The sequence below is a fragment of the Lissotriton helveticus genome, chromosome 5_1 (genome assembly GCF_964261635.1).
Source record: "Lissotriton helveticus chromosome 5_1, aLisHel1.1, whole genome shotgun sequence".
Lineage (NCBI taxonomy): Eukaryota > Metazoa > Chordata > Amphibia > Caudata > Salamandridae > Lissotriton > Lissotriton helveticus.
This window is the reverse complement of record NC_136065.1, coordinates 2,058,849,709-2,058,872,232: the sequence shown is the minus strand read 5'-3', so window position 1 is coordinate 2,058,872,232 and position 22,524 is coordinate 2,058,849,709.

Here is a 22,524-nt window from a genome sequence, read left to right as displayed (position 1 = left end):
GGATGAACGCCTCCTCAGCGCCCGACATCGCCATCGCCATCCCAGAGGGCTACAAGATCATCCGGAGAGACCGCGTCAACCAGACAGGAGGAGGCATCGCCATCATCCACAGGAACACCATCCGCATCACGACCAACACCGACGACACCCTCGCACCCGCCGAACACCTGCACTTCCAGATCCACGCCAACCCCAAGACCACCCTCAGAGGCACCCTCATCTACAGACCCCCGGGACCACGCACACAATTCAGCGAGGACATCGCCGACTTCATCAGCCCACACGCCCTCCCCTCCGCCGACTACGTCCTCCGGGACCTCAACTTCCACCTGGAGAACAACAACGACCGCAACACCACCACCCTGCTGGACAACCTCGCCAACCTCGGACTCAAGCAACTGGTGACCACCCCCACCCACTACGCCGGACACACACTCGACCCGACCTTCTCTTCCAGCAAGGACATCGCCTTCAGCCACGCCACGGGACTCCACTGGACGGACCACAGCTGCGTCCACTTCAGCTTCAGAAGGACCACGCTCCACCATCACCAACAACAGGCTCCCCGCAGAAGCTGGAACAAGATCACCACAGACCAGCTCGCTACTTCCCTGAGCAAGAACCCTCCCACCAGCACAACCAACCCCAGCCAAGCAGCCACCAACCTCACGAAATGGATCAGCGACTGCGCAGACGACCTCGCCCCGCTGAAGACCCCGCCGAGCAGACCCGGCAGCAAGAAAGCCCCATGGTTTAACGACGAACTCAAGAGCTCCAAGAAGAACTGCAGAGCACTTGAGAAAACCTGGCGCAGAGACCCAACACCGGACAACATGACTGCCCTCAAGCTCGCCACCCGAAAACACCACCAGCTGATCCACACCACCAAGAAAACCGCATTCAAGGAACGACTGGACAACAACGCACACAACAGCAAGGAACTCTCCAACCCCAACGCCGGAAACAACGACATCACCCCTTCGCAAGACCTCTGCAACTCCCTCGCCTCCTACTTCCACAACAAGATCGCGGACATACACAACAGCTTCAGCACTCAACCGACGCACGCCACGACCGAACCACCGCCCCCCACCACCACCCTCCGCGCCTGGACCCCGATCAGCACCGAAGACACCATCCGCACGATGAACTCCATCCACTCCGGATCTCCGACAGACCCCTGCCCTCACCACGTCTTCAACAAGGCCGACGCTGTCATCGCACCCCACCTGCGGGACATCATCAACACCTCCTTCGACATCGCCACCTTCCCGGAGAGCTGGAAGCACGCCGAACTCAGCGCTCTACTCAAGAAACCATCAGCAGACCCAACCGACCTCAAGAACTACCGCCCCATCTCGCTGCTCCCGTTTCCGGCAAAAGTCATCGAGAAGACCGTCAACAAGCAACTGGCCGCCTTCCTCGAGACGAACGGCTCCCTCGACCTCTCGCAGTCTGGCTTCCGGGCCAACCACAGCACCGAGACCGCCCTGATCGCAGCTACCGATGACATCCGAGCCCTGCTTGACAACGGAGAAACAGCGGCCCTCATCCTCCTGGACCTCTCCGCGGCCTTCGACACTGTCTGCCACCGTACCCTAGTACAGCGCCTCAGCAACGTCGGAATCCAGGAGAAGGCACTGGAGTGGATCACCTCCTTCCTCGCCGGAAGGACACAGAGAGTCCGCCTCCCCCCGTTCAGATCGGAGGCCACCGAAGTCATTTGCGGCGTTCCTCAAGGCTCCTCGCTCAGCCCAACACTCTTCAACGTATACATGAGCCCCCTCGCAGCCATCGCACGCCAGCACAACCTGAACATCATCTCCTACGCCGACGACACCCAGCTGATCCTCTCCCTCACTAACAACCCCGCCACCGCCAGAGCCAACCTGCACGAAGGGATGACAGACGTAGCCACATGGATGTCGAACAGCCGCCTGAAACTGAACTCGGACAAGACGGAAGTCCTCATCCTGGGATCCTCACCCTCCGCCTGGGACGACTCCTGGTGGCCCCCCGCCCTAGGCAGCGCACCCAAACCAACAGACCACGCACGCAACCTGGGCTTTAACTCTGGACTCCTCCCTCTCCATGACCAGACAAGTCAACGCCGTCTCCTCGTCGTGCTTCAACATCCTGCGCATGCTACGTAAGATCTTCCGATGGATCCCCACCGAGACCAGGAAGACGGTCACCCAGGCCCTCGTCACCAGCCGTCTGGACTATGGCAACTCCCTCTTCGCTGGAACCACCGCCAAACTCCAGAAGAGACTCCAGCGGATCCAGAACACCTCAGCACGACTCATCCTGGACATCCCCCGCCGCAGCCACATCTCCGGACACCTGAGAGACCTGCACTGGCTCCCGGTCAACAAGAGAATCACCTTCCGGCTCCTCACCCACGCACACAAAGCCCTACACAACCAAGGACCAGGATACCTCAACAGCCGCCTCAACTTCTACGCTCCCAAACGCCAGCTTCGATCGACCAGCCACGCCCTCGCCGCCGTCCCCCGCATCCGAAGAGCCACCACAGGAGGAAGGTCCTTCTCCTACCTGGCCGCCAAGACTTGGAACTCCCTTCCGACCCACCTCCGCCTGACCCAGGACCACCTCGCCTTCAGGAAGCAGCTCAAGACCTGGCTGTTCGAGCAGTAGCGGACCCCCTCCCCCCAGCGCCTTGAGACCCTCCGGGTGAGTAGTGCGCGATATAAATGATCTGATTGATTGATTGATTAGAGGCAAGACCTAGTTTCGATCTAGCTATCTCACTTTCCTGACGGCGATTGTGATTTCATTCCTAAAAGAGGAACTTCTAATAATATTTATGTGCTTTGTACACAACGACTGCGCAGAACTCCGTGTATGAAAACAAATCGGTTTCCATTATATGGGCTATGCTGAACTCAGATAACCTGTTTTTCCTTTTGTTTTCTTGTTTCCCTTCCCTTTTTTACTGAGGCTTATATAAGCTATTGATTACCGTATTAGTGATAATTCAAGGTAAAAAAAGAAGTTCTGTGGCCATTGCTGTTTATGTTTTTTCCTTATGTATACATATGCAAATCTCAATAAAGATGTGAAAAAATCTACAGGTCCAATTGGTTCAGTTATGACGTATACGTCTGATCAATTACTATGAAAACGTATGACAAAGGCAGTAGGTCTGACTTACTTCTTTTGAAAAGCATAAGCTAAAGCCAATAGGCTTGGAAGAGTGGATTGTTATAACACTTTTAAAAAGTCAGCACACAGGTATTTTGTTACAGGGAATCTCATAAATTACCATAATGGGCAAGGGCTTTGGTGCTAGCTAACTCTGGGGGCAGAAGATCTGAACTGTGATAATCCTTGTTGGTTCCTCTGTGAAAGGAGTTGTGTATTATTTTGCCAACTATCATTCAGTACCAATTGTATTCATAGTTGTTGTGGTTTTCTTAATTCTGTACATTTATTGAATGCATTTCATGTCCCTAAGAAGTGGACTGTACTTGTATCAACAAGAATTTTATGGACTGAACTGTGGAAAGCTAGAGTGGTCAGTTGTTGTTGGTAGCCACCTGGATAGATAAACCAGCAATCTCTGTTCATAAATAATAGAGGACCTGACAGGTAGCACCTCAGTCCATGGGACGGAGAGGAACATAAGTTTGGTCAGAAGGACACAGGATGCTGGAGTGGTGAGCCTGAAACTGGTAATCAGGGCCTACAGGACTACCAGTGAATAACTGTTGTTGAAAGTGCACATGGCTGGTCCTGCAAACATCTCTGTTTGTGAGCTATAGAACTAAGACGTTGTAGCGCCATTAACAAGGAGATGAATAAAAGGGTGACACAGGGTGGTTGGATGTTTAAAAAAATGATGATCTAGAGAAATATGGTCTACAGATGCAAGTGTAAAGGTTATGGAAGCTGCAGTCACTCAAATAGATGAAGGAGATGGAATTGTAGTGGCTTGTGTGTCTTTCTCGTTAAACAGTGCAGAACCCTTTATTAAACATGAGGCACAAGCATGTGATGGGCCTATGAAGTATTTACTGTGTAAAATGACTATTGGACCTGTCCCTTTTTGCAGGGATGTCCTCAAATATTTTGCCTTCTTCCTCCTATTTTGTCTGACCTGTTAATGTTGGCTTTAGGACTTTAGGCGGTTTACCACTGCCAACCAGTGCTAAAGTGTGTAAGCTCTCTGTCAAAATTGTATTGGTGATTGGATTATCCATGATTGGCATATTTAATTTACCAATAAGTCCCCTGTAAAGTGCACCACATGTGCCTAGGGCCACTGCAGTGTCTGTGTGTGCAGTTTTAAACTGCCATTTCAACCTGGCAAATGAGCCCACTTGCCAGGCCCAAACCTTCCCTTTTACTACAAGTAAGTCACGCCTAAGGTAGGCCGAAGGCTGCCCCATGGGCAGGGTGCATTGTATTTAAAAGGTAGGACATATACTGGTGTGTTTTACATGTCCTAATAGTGAAATACTGTTAATTTCGTTTTTCGCTATTGAAGGACTATTTCTCCCATAGGGTAACATGAACATTGTTGTGAATTATCTTTTAAGTGTAGTTTCCTATTGGGAGCAGATAGAAATGTGGAGTTTAGGGTCTTTGGACCAGATGTATCAAGAATTGCTTTTGCGATTCTATAATAGCAAATTTTACTGATTCGCTATTACAGAATCGCAAAATGCAATGTATGTAGGTTTCGCTGAAAAATGTGCAATTCCTACATATTCCTTACCTTATTTGCAACTCACAAATAAGCTTCCCATTAATGGCTTCCCATTCATTCCTAAGGGCCTAGAGCCCCATAAGAATTAATGAGAATCGCATGCGCAATTTGCGAGTACCCAATAGGTACTTGCAAATTGCGAATGCAATTTCAAGGGGGCAAAGGTGCCGAATGCACACCCTTTTGCTCCCCTGAAATATGCATCTGTGCACATGTGGGGCACATATATTCCCTAAGGGCATGTATGTGCGCCACATTGCACCTTGAAAATGCAAAAAAGTGAATTTTTCACGGATTTCTCATAATACCACAAACTTGAAGTTGGTGATAATTTGCGATTCCTTAAAGCCAGGTCGCAAATATTTTTTGCTTCCTGCATTTCATTTAAGGAATCGCAAATTGCGATTCCTTAAATGCACTCACAAAATAGGGAATCGCAAATTTAGCGATTCCTTATTTTGTGAAGGCCTTTTGGTATGATACATCCCGAAAGGCTTTTTCCCATTCGCAAACGGGCCAATTCCGCAAATCGTCCCGTTTGCGAATGGGAAAACCCTTGATACATCTGGCCCTATGAAATCACAATAAGAAAAAAACACCTTTTGGTGAAGTTGGTTTTTAAATTGTGTGTTTGAAAATGCCACTTTTAGAAAGTGGGCCTTTTCTTGGTAACCATTCTGTGCCTCTGCTTGTCTATAGAATACACATCTGAGTTGGCTGACAGTTTTTTGCATTCACTCTAGACAGCCACACAAATGGAGCTGAGGTGTGCCTTGCAAATCCTGATGGCCGATTACCAGGCTGATGGGCCTTCCTGAGCTAGAGTGGTGGGAGGAGTTGTCACTGACACCTGAATAGGGTTTTGCCTGTTCTCACACAAAGCTGTCTCCACCCCCCTGTAGTGGGTCTGGACTCAGGTCAGGGAAAGGAGGGTCTTGTACACTACAAAGACGTTCCTTTGAGCTTTGCCTACTCAAAGGCAGAAAGGGGTATAGGTAATTGACCTCTGATACCCCAAATCAGAGCACTTCTGGACTGAGGACATTCTGCCAGGAAGACAAACTGGATGCTGTAGGAGGGACTGCCCCTCTGCCAGCTGTCTTGCTGTGCTGGCCTGCTGCTTGCGGCTTCTGTCCCGGGAGTTAAAGAACTGGAGTTTGCTTTCTGCATACTGCTTCCAAGGTTCTCTAAGGGCTTATGCACGCTTGTCTCCTGTTAAAAAATCTCATGGCCAACAAAGACTTCATCTACCAGTGCCTGGGCTCTTCTGCTGAGATTCCTAACTTGCCAAGTGGTGCAAATCCAGTTCCTGGGCCCTTAGAAGTGTAACCTGGTGATCTAAAGGGAAATCCTTTCATTGAATCCTAGTGCCTGTTTTCTTGATGCATTTTTATGCAAGATTGATGCATCGCTGCTGCCTGCATCAAAGCGTGGTTCCTGCTAGAAGCATCTAGCACGCCTTTCACGGCAGGCCCCAGTTCGTTGTTGCAGCACATCAGAAAAATTGTCACAGTGTAAGTCCTGAGCACTGTATCACCGACATCTATGGCACCTGCTCTGACTCTGACGCAGCACCTGCTTGCGGCAGAAGAATCAATGCAGTGCCTGCCTCGCGGCTGCAAAATTGACACACTGCCTGTATCGCCACTGCCGCATTGATGCAGGGTGTCTGGATTTTCAACACATCGTCCCTGCACTGCAGTAAGGAACGGAAGCCGCATGTCCGGAACCTGGCGCATCACCTTCCTTGTCAGTAAGGAACCAATGCATCACCTCCCCTGTGGGGTAAGGAACTGGCGCATCAATTTCTTTTTCTGACACCTCACCTCCCTGCACCCTGCACTGTCTTTTTTTTACGCATTTAAGGTACTTTGTGCATTGAATCAAAGCATCCATTAATTTTTATGGACTAAACTTGATGACTCTTTTAAAAGTGTTGACTCGTGTCTGTTGGATTTTTGTAATTTTGGTCTTGTTTGAATCAGATAAATATTGGCTATGTTTCTAAACTGGTGTGGACTCCTTTTGTAGGGTTTTCACTGTGTTACTGTGTGTGTATGTACAACTAACTAGCAGGGTGGTGGCAGCGCTCTGTCTGGTCTGTTGTGCTACTACAGATTGCGAGGGGATCCTCCTCTGTTTGTGATCGGCCATTGTAAAACGCGTGAATGCACTAGCTTTTAAGAAAACGTTATGTCACCCATGCAATTGATTTGATAATTGTATTTTTTAAACCACTCGCTGAACTCACCTTGTATTGCATTATTGTGCCCACCCTTAGCCCCGTTCCATCGCGGCTCTGTGCCGTTTGTGTGGAGGGCAGGGTCAGCTCCATCGCGCCTCAGCGCTGGCTCGCCAATCACAAGGGAGCTAGTGTCTCAGCTGGGGGCGGGGCTCAGGATTTAAGTCGAAGCAACATCGAGCCGCTCGACTAACTAGCAGGGTGGTGGCAGCGCTCTGTCTGGTCTGTTGTGCTACTACAGATTGCGAGGGGATCCTCCTCTGTTTGTGATCGGCCATTGTAAAACGCGTGAATGCACTAGCTTTTAAGAAAACGTTATGTCACCCATGCAATTGATTTGATAATTGTATTTTTTAAACCACTCGCTGAACTCACCTTGTATTGCATTATTGTGCCCACCCTTAGCCCCGTTCCATCGCGGCTCTGTGCCGTTTGTGTGGAGGGCAGGGTCAGCTCCATCGCGCCTCAGCGCTGGCTCGCCAATCACAAGGGAGCTAGTGTCTCAGCTGGGGGCGGGGCTCAGGATTTAAAATGGCCGGCCGGAAGCGCAGCAGTAGAGCGCAGCGGGAGCGCCGTCTCCGCGCCGAAGCCGTGCCAAAGGGGTGCCAGTCTGCGCCAGTCCGCGCTGGGTCCGTGCAGTGTGCCACTCCCTCTGCCCAACAGACATCTAAGGTATTCATTTACTCCAGGTCTCAGCTTCTGACTATAGGAAACAGCACGCAGGATAGGGACTGCCCCCATTTCGACTTTTGCTCACTGTACAATTTTCCACACGCCGTCTGCCCAAATTGCGACTTTACTATCACACCATCCATTTCCCAGCTCCCCGCGGTTGCTCGCCTAGGGGATCATAGCGCTTCTGATATAAACTGCATTTTGATAAATGCACGATCTCTTATTAAACATAGGAACGACGTTGCTGATCTAATAACCAGTCAAAATGCTGACATCATGTTTATCACCGAGACCTGGGCAGACCCCGCCTCTGGCCCAGATTTTAACATCGCCACCCCAGCCGGTTATCAAGTAACAAGGTTAGATAGATCGTCAGGGAAGAGAGGGGGAGGGCTCGCGATCATACATCGGATTAAGCTCCCAACAAAAACCGAACCACTTGATTATAATTGTGCAGAAGCCCTCGCCTTTTCTATTTCTCTTTCTCCCATACAAACTTTTAAGGGAATCCTCCTTTACCGACCACCAACATCACGCACACTCTTCCTAAAATCCCTCAACCCGCTCCTAGAACCAGTAGCTGCCAATCAAGACTACACTATTTTGGGAGATTTTAACTTCCATTTGGAGAATGAGAAAGACAAGGAATCGCACACGCTGATTTCAGACTTTTTGGCCGCTGGTCTAGAACAGCAGGTCAGTTCAGCCACTCATCAAGCAGGACACACTCTGGATGCCTTATTTACTAATAACCCCTACATTACTGTTTCCACAGTGCTCCCTCTTACCTGGACAGATCATTTAGCTGTCAAATTCACAATCTTAGTTAAACCTCATAGAAACAACCACACTAGCACCTGTCCGTCAATCTCGTGTCGGGACTGGAAAAACATTGACGTTACTACTTTGCATAACATCTTGGAATCCTCGATACCCGAGGATAGGCCCGACCCCCAGGAAGCCTCCCTAAACTATCAACGCTGGCTATTTAAGGCATTAGACCACCTAGCCCCTCAAAGAGAAACAAAGCCTAACCGCACCAAACCTTCGGCGGCCTGGTTCTCGGAGTCATTACGGCTCGAGAGGCAACGCTGCAGAAACTTGGAGCGGCGATGGCGTAGGAAATACGCGGATCTTGACAAAGAGACATACAAGAACGCATTGATTAGCTATAGAAAGATGATCACTGCGGCGAAATGTGCCTTCTACAGCACACAAATAACAAACGCTCTTAATTCAAACAAACAGCTGTACCAGGTGGTAAAAGACCTAGCCAATCCCCCTGCCCCACCCTCTGTTGCACCATCTCAATCATTTTGCAACAAGGTGGCAGACTTCTTTCAGGCCAAGGTCAATGACATCTTCAATGAATTTACCACAACATCAATGACTAATACAGTCTATCGGGAGACTCCCCGTTGCCCACTTAAACCAACTCTAGAGGCCTTCACACCACCGGCATCCATGACAGACCTTATACATATGGTAAAGTCAGGATCCCCTTTGGACCCCTGCCCCCCGCGCATCATTAAATCAGTACCTGACGTAATAGCCCCAGTACTTACTAACATCTGCAGAGCCGTATTTCAGACAGGCATATTTCCCGAAATTTGGAAAAAGTCTACTGTAACACCCCTCTTGAAAAAACCCTCACTAAACCCCTTAGAGCCCAAAAACTATCGTCCAATTGCCTCCCTCCCTTACCCTTCCAAAATTATTGAAAAGGCGATGAATCAACAGCTGTCGACCTTTATTGACCAGAATGACCTGCTGGACAACACGCAGTTCGGGTTCCGGAAGGGTCATGGGACGGAGACGGCCCTGATTAAAGCAGCTGAGGAGGTCAGGACTATCATGGACAGGGGTGGCACCGCTATTCTAATACTACTGGATTTATCCGCCGCCTTCGACACGGTCGATCACACTACTTTGATCGACCGTGTCGCCGCCCTTGGCATCCAGGGCAGGGCCAGAGCAACGCTTGCCTCCTTCTTGGCCAACAGGATACAATCCGTGAAGATGGGAAACTTTAGCTCCCCCGATTTCTCTCTTCCATGCGGTGTCCCCCAGGGCTCCTCGCTAAGTCCGACACTTTTCAACATTTATGTGTCGGACTTGGCGAGGGTAATAAAGTCATTCGGCATAGGGCTTACATCGTACGCCGATGACACACAGCTGATCCTGGAGATACATAAAAACGGAGAAGCTGTGGCAGCCAATTTTCAGGCAGGCATGAAGGCAATCAGTACATGGATGAATCGGAACTGCTTAAAGCTAAATTCCGACAAGACGGAGGTATTGGTTTTTGGCGAACTAACTCCGTCTTGGTCTCCGGTCTGGTGGCCTTTTGAATTGGGTACGCCTCCACTGCCAGTTACCAAGGTGAAAAACCTGGGCGTGCTATTCGATAGTAAGCTGACGTTCCTTGGCCATGCTAACGCCGTGGTCTCGGCCTCTTTTTTCACCTTGAGAATGGTGAAGAAACTGCTCCCGTTTCTTCCTCCCACTGCTGGCAAAACTCTGATGTCCTCCCTGGTTTTATCCAAGGTGGATTACTGCAATGGCTTACTACTCAATGCACAGGAACAAGTGGTGAATAAGCTACAGCTTGTTCAAAATGCTGCTGCAAGGGTCCTCCTGGGGATACCAAAATACGCCTCTATCTCTCCTATAATCAGAGAGCTTCACTGGCTACCCATAAGAAGCAGGATAAAGTTCAAGGCCATGTGTATAACCTACAAGGCCTTGAACAATAATGGCCCCGACTTCTTCAAAAACGCCTTCAAAATTTACAAACCCAGTCGAACTCTGCGCTCATCCACAGCCCAACAGCTCCAAATTCCCCCAACAAAAAAGGTTACTTGGGGAGACAGACGATTTGTAGTGGCTGCATCCAAACTGTGGAATCAGATTCCTTCTCAGATCAAGGAACATACCTCGCTGTTTTCCTTTCGAAAACATCTCAAGACATGGCTTTTTAACCAGTAACATCTTCTCACAACCATGTAATCTGTACACACTAGCGCCGAGACACCGCAAGGTATTTGCGCGCTCTAGAAATTTTAAAAATAAAATAAATAAATAAATAAATGCTATACACATTGCCTCTTAGATAAGCCTGACGGCTCATGCCAAGCTACCAAGGGGGTGAGCAGGGGTTATCTTAGCTGTGTGACTCTCTTACCATGACTAGAGTGAGGAACCCTACTTGGACAACGTGCAAACCACATGCCACTAAAAACCCCATTTCTAACAATGGTCATTCACCTTTGGTGTAGATGGTTCTTTTGAGGGGGACCGAGAGCCCAATAGGATCAGTAGATGGGTCAAACTGTTAAGAATGTTCAACTTATGGTTGAATGTTTGCAAGATGAGAACTTAAGAGATGTACTTTCTTTTACGGTTGGTGGTGGAAAGTCAGAAAAGTGAAGAGGAGAGGTGGGTGAATGAGTATGCTGTTGGATTGCAAGAGCGTGGAGAAGGTAAGACCCAGTATTACATTTATTGGATCATGGATTGGGTGGTAAAGGGTTGGACTAGCGGTGGGCAATTCAATCTGCTTCGCCGGTGGAGTTCACAGAGTTTTGGCTACTCCACGTTATGTTTGTAACTTGGAGTTCTGGCCAAACTCCACCAACTGTATGGCGGACGTTTTTCTCACATGCAGCTCGCCAACGGTAACTTGGTGAGCGCAAGCAAGAATTGGCAGTCCCTAGGGTGATTTTTAGGTATTTTAGGATTTTTAGGAGGGCACCCTACGAGATACATTGTTGGTAATAGGCTGTCATGATCCTTAGCAGTGAGAAAGCTGCCATTGAGTAGAAAATCTTCTCAAGCAGCAGCAGAGAAACAGCCCCCTCTAGCGCACCTTGTGACAGTGGTGACTCACCCATTGGGGCGTGGGAGCGTTGCCCCACTGCTTTCTCGCGGTGCGAGAAGCCAGAAACATAAACGGTAAAAACTACCATTTATGTTTCTGCCTTCTCGCATTGCAAGAAAGCAGAAGTGCCTCTGTGCCTGGTTGGGGGCAGGGGGTGGGCGGTCCTGCTCGAGGGCAGGGGGGAGTGGCTTACCCACTGTTGTGGGTACTGACTGTTTGGTCAGCTCAGGGCCGACCAAACAGTCAGTACCCACAACAGTGGGTAAGCCACTCCCCCTGCCCTGGAGCAGGACAGCCCACTCTCCGTCTTTCTCTATGCAGAGAAAATGTCCCGGCTGGGGTGCTAACCTGATGAGCCTACCAGCATTGCGATTGGCTTCCCTTGCGTTGCGTAGGAGAGGGAAGCTGCCTGCTGGCTGCTTCCTGCAGCAGGAACACAAGGACCCACCAGTACAGGACAGAGCGGAGGTGGTGAGGTATCCCGGCGGCACTCAGGTACAATTACTTTTATTTTATTTGTAATTTGTTTTATTCCCCACCCGCAGACCGCGAAACCCCCTCCCTCCCTCGAGCATGCCGGCCGCCGCTGGACTGCTGTTGTTTGAGTCTGAGTATTTACAGTACTAATGTTGTTTGAGTACTGGTGTTGCTTATGTTGGCCTTCTAGACCGCTTAGTTGTATCGTGTGATGTGTGCAGTATGGCCGTAATCATGGGCAGAGCAGAGCTGGTGAATTTCGAAGGAGTGTTGAGTTATCGACACCGATACTGGAACCAGGTTCGCCTGGGGGAACCAGGATCGAGTATTGGCAGCGTCGACTCAGCATCCTTTGATTCTGGGCAAACCACTTTGGGCCATATGTATCACCAAGCTATTTTGCATTTCCTAAATAGCGAATTTTAAGGAATCGCTATTTAGGAATTGCAAAATGGTATGTATGAAAAAAAACGCTTTTTATTTGCGATTCCTTAAGCTTCCTTATTTGCGACTTCGCATTTTGCGAATTCGCAATTAAGGAATAATTTCCAATGCATTCCTATGGGCCAGGAGGCCCATAGGAATGAATGCAAAATAATTCTCAAATTGCGAATTCGCAATTTGCTAATCGCAATTTGAGAATTATTGCAAGGGTGCAGGGGTGTCTCAAAGACACCCTGCTGCACCCCTGAAAAGAACATGTGTGTGCATATGGCGCACATACATGCCATATGGGCATGTCTGTGCATCACATGCCACCTTTAAAAATGCCAAAATGTGCATTTTTGGAAGAATTCGCAAGTTACCATCAACTACAAGTTGGTGGTAATTTGCGAATTCTTAACCAAAATTTGCAAGCCAAAAATGCTACATACATAGCATTTACGGAATCGCAAAATTGCGATTCCCTAAATGCTATGGAAAAATAAGGAATCGCACAACTTTGCAATTCCTTATTTTGGGAATGTTTCATACATTCCAAAACATGCAAAACGGCCGTGCGAATTTCGGCCTTTGCGATTCAAAAACGGCTTGATACATATGGCCCTTTATCTCCCCATGGTTCTTAACAAAAAAGCTTGAGGGAATTGGGATGGATTTCCTCCTTGTGTACTGTAACTAACTGGCGCGGCGCGTGCTCATGTAAAGCTGCACTCTAATACCTTCGGATCGCGTTCCCGCCATATAAACATTCACACACTTTGAAGTGCAGAGTTACGGCACTTAAAAGAGTGTGAGTGTTTATATAGCTGGAACGCAGAGTGCAGACATAAATGTTTGTGAAGCTAGGCCCTGCTGGCACGTACCTCCAAGAAGCCTTGGCAGCAGCGTTTATGCTTCTCAGAGGTGCAAGCCATGATGTCACGATAACTGAAGACACCGGTCTAGATAGAGTGCTGCAAAAAAAAAAAAATATTACATTCCTCCTTTTAACTAGGTAACACAGAACACAATGCTGACATTAATAATGACATTTATTATTGTTATCATTACACGTATTTAAACGATGAGAACACCTACAGCAGCACCATATTACTCCGTCCCTCCCCTAAATTGAAACACAGTGAAGCAAGGCAGCATAATAATCTAAATTTAAACCCTCTTAGCAGGCTTGTTACAGTGCACTCCACCACAAATGTTCCGCCTTACCACTTTCAAAAGTCACCAGTCGCCACTGCCTTGTAATGCTGTTCACACTGATTTTGCTGCGCAGAACAAGCTCCAGGTTCTAAAAATCAGCACAATGTGCTGATTCGTGGAACTTCGCGGAATGTCACAGAGTTTTCGTGTAACTTCGCAGAATTCCAAAGAGTAAAACTCTGCGAGTTATACCCACCCCTAGGTTAGAGATGGTATGAAGAGTTGACCGTGCAAGAGAAAGATTTTTGCAACGTTCCAGATAAACTATGTATGCACAATGAGAGTTAAGGAGAGGGTGTATGTGGGAACTATATGCAGACCTGACAGAGAAATCTGTAAATCTAGCTCATGATGGACATCTAGGAAGGAACAGTACCAAAGCCAGTGTGAAAGAACGATATTGGTGGCCAAAAGATTAGATGATGGAAGGTGTGGTGCATAATTATGTATATATCAACAACAAGAGGGAACCAACAAGGGCTTTTGTTTAAGGGGTCCAGTGTACAAGCCCAGTCGAACTGTAATACAAAAGGAGGTACAAAGTTCCCCGGTAGTGAAAGAAAGAAAGGAAATGGTGATTCTAGCGTGTGCTCTAAAGGAGCGGACCAGGAAGGGGAGGGGGGGGGAATTCCCCTTACGGAACTAAAACCCTCACACACCCAGCAAGCTAGGTGTCATGCTTCATCATACGGGTTCTGCTCTTCGTCAGACTGGCACTGCAATGTCCGACGGGCACCCGCGAAGGGGCTCTTTATCGGAGATCTTTTGTTCCTGCCATATTTTGCATGTGGGTATGAGGGAGATGGTACAAGGAAGTGGTGTAGTCGTGAGTGGTGAGTGAAGGCTAAAAAAGGTTAGACAATCCACGGAAAATGTTAATGTTGTGGTTTAAATACCTTGGCTAAAAACTGTGAAAACAGGGAGGGATACGCACTGTTACTAAGATACAGTAGTGTATCCACTACCCTTAGGTCAACATGTTTCATGCAATATGTAGCAATTCGTCAGGACCTACAAAGTAAACTGTACTACACACAATTGACAGCGAGATACAACCTTAGTGATTCAGGTCAGTATGCGCGCAGGCCAAATTGTCCTGCCTCCTATTCTGTGACTTAAAAAGAATAACAGGGAGAAGACAAGGTAGTAGTCACAATGACACTTGTTGACTACATAACTTCATTAATCAGATCACAGGACACGCTAGAAAACAGGTAAGGTGCAAACAACCACAAGGATCATGGGAGAAGACACCAAATGGTAGTGCGCCATGTTTATACAAGGTAAGGAGAATAAAGTGTAAAAATTATAAAATAAAGTTTAAAAGACACTCAGCAATGCTCCAATATAGACTGTGGGGTAAGCGATGGAAATGCTTACCCTAAAGAGTTCCCTAGGGTGCCTCTACGGTCTGCTCCTGTGTAAGTGGCACCTAAGCTTAGGTACCCTGTGGAGAGGAAGACACCAGGGATTAGTGTTGACATACCATGGTTAGCGTGTATAGTAGGAGGGGGCTCCCTTTTATTCAGGGGTTAACCCGCTCCCATGAGTTATAGAAGCCTGGCTGAATGACAGATCACACACTCCGTACCGCCAATTTTGGAAGACAACCTACTCCATATTGGCAGGCTCGGAACCGCTGCAGGCAAAAATGCGGCTAACGATTCTAGCCCACGACCGCAAATAGTCGTCAGGGGAGGCAGCGCACCAAGATCAGGAGAACTGGCTGGGATGTCGCAACCGGAGCGGACCTGTCAGACACCTGCCGTTTAACTCAAAAGAGAGCGAAGAAGGCCCACGGAACCTACACGGATAGCCCCTCACTGTGAGCGGCAAAGCCGAGGACGAGTAATCAGCTCTCGCACCGACGTGGCTTACCTTGCCGATGTATGTGCAAGCGATGACAAGACAAAACGGTGAGGATGGTTCCATTGTCTATAGTGGAGGTGTCAAAAGATCCGAGGGCAATGAAGGGACTGGACCTTATTGGCCTTTATGAGTTGATGCAACCTGCAGAACAGTATGGTTTGATATAATAGATTACCCGTGTAAGTAAATCATAGCAAAATGTGAAGATGTGTGAAGAGGACAGTGGTTTTAAACTTCTTGATGGATCAATTTCCTCATAAGGATGTGTCTAAGGTCAAAATCAGTAACAACAGGATCCGGTTTGTCTATAATGAGAGGTTAGGTTTTTTTGAAGTAATTGTTCTTTGAATATCAAAAGACAGCTTTATATGAACGCACCAAAGGCGAATGCTTTTTGCCACATGAATGAATAGTACATTTGTGAGTTTCTATCAAAGTGTCCTCAGGGAGTCATTTTGGGCCCATCGCTCTGCATCAAACCAATCAGCTTAGATCCAACTCTCTTAATTGAAGGCTGAAGGGAGGTCTTGGGTGCTGTTGTGTAAAATTATGGAAAAGGTGATAAACTACAAACCTGAGTACTGAAAACGATGAAAGTGGATTTAGAAGTGGGGATAATGGTGTTTGTGAGGAATCTGCTTTTACACAAGGAACGGCAAATCTGGAAATCTGGTTCCATTTGTGAGAACAGTACAGGTAAAAGTGAGTCAGGAATTCGATAGAGTGCTGACTGACATGAGAAGAATCGCAGAACAAATAATGGGTTAATACAGAAAGCATCAGTTACAAGATGGGGCAGACCGCATGTCCCATGCACACTTGCATATAACAGGAATTTTGGTCCTAGGGTGGGCTGGAAGCAATGGAGCTTTGGGCAATGGGAGCTGAGGTCATAAAATGGAAGCTGGGGTCACTTTTCTGTTAGAAACTCGATGTACAGGAAAATCCAGGTAGTAGCAGTATTTGAGTCTATCACAAGCATTCCGTAGCTGCCCTGCAACTTTCCATTATGTTGAATGGCTTGCCATGCCAGCTAATTCAACACCACTCCCTTTATTGTTGTTCCTTTATTGAGTTTTCTCATGTTTTTAAAATAATTGTCTGACACTGGTATAGTGTCTACATGACCTGAGCGGTAAAGGGACCAATAATATGAAGTGAAGGAATTTGAAATTTCCATCAGAAGTGTCAACATAGAGCCATTCTCACTACACACTGTGACATTGGCTAGCTTCAATTCTCTTTAGCACCATCGATACACTAATAGCCTGCCTGCTTTATTATCTCTTTTAAGATATTTGCATTTAAGTTTCACGAGAGATCCTTCTGCCGGAGTAGAGGACAGGAGATTCAACAAGAGTTTTTCTTTCTGAAGACAGTGGAGGAGTGCAATGGAAGTTTACGTTATACTGTGCTGTGTATTTTCCAATCGAATATTCTAGTTTTGGGGGGCGTGGTCACAGTGCTGATGAAGATGGCTGCGTCCCGCTGAAGCTCTTTGGCATCTCCGACTCACATGACCTATTGCTCGATGAGCAACCGTAATGAAGGGAACATTCAGGCAAATTTTTATCCTGTCAAGGTAAATGTAAATGTAGATGTATATGTATGTGTCTTGTAACTCTTACCAAGTGTAAAACTGATATGATGAAGCTCAAGGATATTCCCCTTATACACAGTCATGACACTGCACCTCCAACTCAGAGTTCTGGGGCTATCGCTAAGAAGATTAATGCTTCAAGTTCAGTGAAGAGGACCAGAAAAGATGTTGACTCTCATCCTAAATCTCCATTGACGTTAACTTTAGTTAACTTGATGGAAGAGTTGAAATCCTTGCAGCCATTTGTCATATCAACTACTGTTAATTTGCAACGGTTGAAAGACAGGTGGTTAGCGCTCAATAAAAGGATCTCTACTATGGAGCAATGTATTGGAGGACTCGGCACCCAAAGTTTCTGAAACTGCCAAAGATATTGATATGCTTAAAATAGTCACAGAGGATTTGGAAAACAGAAATAGGAGAAATAATCTCAGACTTTATGGCATTCCGGAGGATGAAGTGGGCTTAGACATGATTGCTTTTCCCAAGTCAATAGTACCACAGATTGTTCACTGCAATCTTAAAAACCCTTCAAGCATCAAAGGGCTCACCGTTTGGGTCCAAAGGGTCCCTCAACCTCCAGAGCTAATCCTAGAGGTATCATTATCTTATTCCTTCAATACACTAACCTGAAGGGAATTGTCAAAGTTGCAAAATTACATAAATCTCTTCAATGGTCAGGACATACAGTGTTTTTGTCTCAGGATTGTTCCAGTGAAACTGCTACTAGGCAGAAACAATTCCTTGACTTAAGAACAAACCTTCAAGCATTGAATGCCAGATTTGGGCATATACATCCTTGTCTCTCCAAAGTCACTTACAGAGACAAGACCACTACTTATACTGATCCTGCTGTTTTAAAGGATTTGATACGCAGATGTCAGGTAGAAGATATGGATACTAGTGATCTTGCTATTGTTTAACCGTTGTTTGTTGATGTTGAACGTATTAACAATATGTTGTTCTCTTACCATTCCTATCTTGAGTGCTCCTAATAATCTATTATTTTTCAGCCTCTTCCAGATTTATCAGTACATTTTTGTGACTATACTTGTGATATGTTGTATAGTAAACCTGTTCAATGGATATCAGTTGTTAAATGCCATTAGTTACACGTGCGGTATATGTCCTTTGCATAGGTAAGTGACAGTCATATATTTTATGTGTAATTTATACCTCTTGTTGTTCATTTCATAAATTATCTCAGAATATATTATCTTTTGTTATTAATTTTGTCATTCTTACCATATGCAATCGGCATGAGATTGGCATGTCTTCCTGTGGGTGTTACGACACCCCTGCACCTGGTATGGTATATGTCTTATTGTTAGCAATTGTTATATGTTTGACTTTTTGAATGGTCACTGTCTGTTTTGTACTTCAAGGTCGGGATGTTTTCTCACATTTTTTTTGTATTTGTTGCCTTCTACATTATTTTCTCCACTTCTCCTTTTTCAACCTTTTGTCTCTTTTCCTTTCACTTTTTGTTTATAGTATTCAGTTTATTTGACAATGAGTGCTACTGTTATCTTCATAAATATGTACAATAAACCCTAAAGTTATAACATCGAACATTAAGGGCCTAAATAATCCTATTAAGAGCCAACTGAGTTTTATCCCATCTGTCAAAGTTGAAGGGACAATTAGTTCTATTACAAGAAACTAATTAATCAGAAAGTGACATATGTAAACTACGAAAACAGTGGGTTGGAGAAATTATTAGTTCTGCTTTGGGTAAAATGGTTGGAGTCACTATTTTATGTCATAATTATTTAACTGTACAGTTGCTTTCAGAAGAAAAATACTCTGTTGGTAGGTGGATAATGGTTTATATTATGGTCAGCTGTATTGAAAATTGTATTGATATTCTTCCAATAATCCTGACCCTCAATTCTGGTTTACCTTATCACAGACACTTCTAAAATGCCCTACTGATAGTTTTATTTTGGGAAGTGAATTTAGCCAGATAGTTATTCTTTTTCTAGATAGACATTCTATGGTTAAATTAATCACCAGCCCCACACAAATCGATTCAGAAGGTAATTTCTCATAGAGGTTTAATAGCTGCATCGACATTGGTGAACCCAGATCTCAGAGAATATTATTTCCATTCTGCATTACATCAATCTCAATCAAGGATTAACTAACTTTTTCCATTAGTAAACTATGATTACAGAGATTGGCTTCATAGTCATTTCAGACCATGACCCAGTTTGGTCAGATTTAGACCTCCTGCATAATAAATCAAAAACCTCACACTGGAGGTTCAACAAACTTTATTTAGGGAGGAGCCAAGATGGCGACCTGAACGGACATACAGCCTTTCGGCTCCGCCGGTCCCTGAGTCCCGCACCGCAATCCTGTGTGTTACTACTGACCTTCTTCGACTTGACTGTGCGGGACACGGTACTGATGCTGTTGGTGTTCCTCCGGCCTCTCCACCCGCCCGGAATCGGAAGTTGTTGGCTGGTTTGCCCTGGCTCGGGACCCTGCCTACTACGCCGCGCACTGCGGTCCTCGCACCCCCCGACCCCGCCGATCTGCGGCGGCGGCGGTGCGACGGTACGGAGTCTCCTTTTTGGCGCGTGGACTGCACACCGCCTGCCGCCTGGAACTATCGTACGTGTGCTGGGTCGCGCGGAGGTGAAGGGGAGAGGTGCCTGCTCTGCGAGTCCTTTGTTCTTGGCCACCATGTTCTTCGTCTCTACTCGTCCGTCTGGCCGGTAACGGCTATCCCAGCTTTGTTCCGCCTGCCTCACCGCACGGCCGCCGGCTTTCAGGCTCCGCTGCGGATCGAGCGCACTATTGCTAGCCCGGACAACGCCAGCTGCTGCCCGGTCGCGTTCTGCGACCCCCTTTAACCCCTCCACAGTAATTCGTCGGATAGAGGACAAGATGGCGATGCCTGCGGTTCGCCGCTGTAAGGACGGCTACGCAACCTCTCCACGAAGCAGCGGGCCCGCTTACGTGCGGGGGGATGGAACACACTTTTTCCCTGTCAGTGCAGAATTGGGGAACCTACAGCCTGATTGCACTATTACAGACGTGTTGGCGACCCTGGGCGAGCTTAGATTGGCGATGTTACATAGTTATAGCGCACTGGGGGAGAGACTCGATGCATGCGCCCACGCACTCAGTCCGGAGCAGGGGAATCGTCCCCGACGAAATTTCGGCTTGGATCTGTCACAGTCTATCGGCTCATCATTGCCTCGGAGTGATACATTGGACGTTACAGTAACCATCGCAGTGGCGGGGAGCGACTCGTTGCCAACTACCAGTTCACTCGTTGCTACAATGTTTCTCCCTTGCTCCATGCCTGACTGTGTACATCGCTTTACGGCGCCACGACCTTGGATATCAGTCGCCCGCTCTCTTGCATCTTCGTCGGACTACATCTCGCGGACTTTGCTCGCCCTGGTATGTGACTTTTGTGACCTGGACACGCCGGGAAAGCCTGTGACCGATGGGAACTCTTTTTTTGGGGCCAGACGTTGTTCTCTTTGTGTTTATGCGCCTCCCCCCTCCTCCAGGCGGCCATTTTTCCTGGTCCCCCCGGACTGCACTGGACTACCAGGTAGAATGGGTGAGGGGCCGTGCCCTAGATCGGGCCAGGGCTAGGAGATCTCCCTTTGTTTAACACCCGGGCGGGTGGGTGGGGGCTGTGTGGACTTTGAATTTGGCCAGTTTGACCACGGACTGTGCACGGCTCTCCCTAATTGATAGATTGCTGCTGATTCTATTTGAGGTTCCTATTGGGGTAGAGAATGTTTTTTGGGCCGGCGAAGTCCGCATATATGTGTAATTGGCCCTCCTCCCGGTCTTCTTTTGTGGGAGTTCCAGGGTAGATTCTGTTCTTACTCCCTCTGTCACTGGATTATATTTCTTTTACTTTTCTTTCTCCTCTCTTTCTTACTCTCTCTTCTTTCCTCTTTTCTTCTTCTATATTTCGGGAGACTCTGGGCGACAGGCACGCTGTTTAGTGGGGTAGGCCGTAGCCATTACAGTGGTGTAGGGTGGGGGGGGTGTTTGTTATTTTAGTTTGTTTTCTTCTATGGTCTCTTTTCGCCTTTCTCCAGGGGGTGGGCTAAGCCCCTTTGTTTTTATTCCTTTATTTTGTATGCGTCTGCACTTTCTCCTTTTCGGGGCGGGAGGGCTGTCTATGTGGCGTCCAATTTTATTGATGACTATGATTAGCCCTTTCTTTTTGGACCCTTGCTGGGCGTGGGACGTCTCTGGGCTTGCCCTACAGTGGTTATTTGATTGCGTGGGGGGCTGTATCCCTCCCGCCCCCCCCCTTTCTTTTTCGGTATATGTAGCATGACGCCTTGGTAGACATAGTTGCTTCCTCCTCTATACTTTTATAATTTTTCCCTACTCTTAGCCTTCCTTTCCTCTTTCTCCGTTTCTTATTTCCCTCTCTTCTCGTTGTTATTTCTTTTCTTTTTCTATATTTCGGGTGAATCTGGGCGACAGGCACGCTGTTAGTGGGGTAGACCGTAGCCATTGCAGTGATGTAGGGTGGGGGGGGTGTTTGTTGTTTTAGTTTGTTTTATTCTATGGTCCCTTTTTGCCTTCTTCAGGGGGTGGGCTGTGTCCCTTGGTGTGTATTCCTTTGTCTCGTTAGCGTCTGCGCTTTCTCCTTCTTCGGGGCGGATGGGCTGTACGTTTGGCGTCCACTTTCTTTGTTTGTTGGTATTCTATGTCTATTTTGTACCTGATGTGGACGTGTGTGGTCTTTGGGCTCTGCCCTACTGTATCATCGGCTTGAGTGGGGGGCTGATCCCTCCCCCCCCCCCCTGTTTTTCTTTCGGTATATGTCGCATGACGCGCTGGTAGATGTGGTTACTGCCTCCTTTATATAATGTAAAATGAAACCTCTTTATCCTGGCGCTGGCGATGTTATGTTTGTTGCATCCATCCTGTATTCATCCTGTCGTATACATTGCTATGTTTTTTGACTCTCCTGACTTTGCGGCCGGCCCATGTGGTTGTGGGCCAGCGCTTGTACTTCTACCTGTTTTTCAATAAAGGTTTTTAAAAAAAAAAAACAAACTTTATTTAGTGACCTAGCTTTTTCACACAATACCAACAGTTTGCTCTTAAATTTATCATATATATTATGAATGAAAATATTTCAATACATACATTTTGGGACACCTTTAAAAGTGCATCCAGAGAAATGAATATCAATTACGATTCTGTAAAGAAAAAGACAGCAAAAGCTCAGGCACGATTACTCAATATTAAAACACTCAAGCCTAAATGTTACACCACAAAATATGATAAAGAAAACTTAGTGTAACTTATCAAAGTGAAGATACGATTTAATAAAAATTCCACAAATAGGGGTTCAGGTTTCTTATTAAACATCAATGCTCGATATTATGAAGGTAGGGATAGATTTGGTG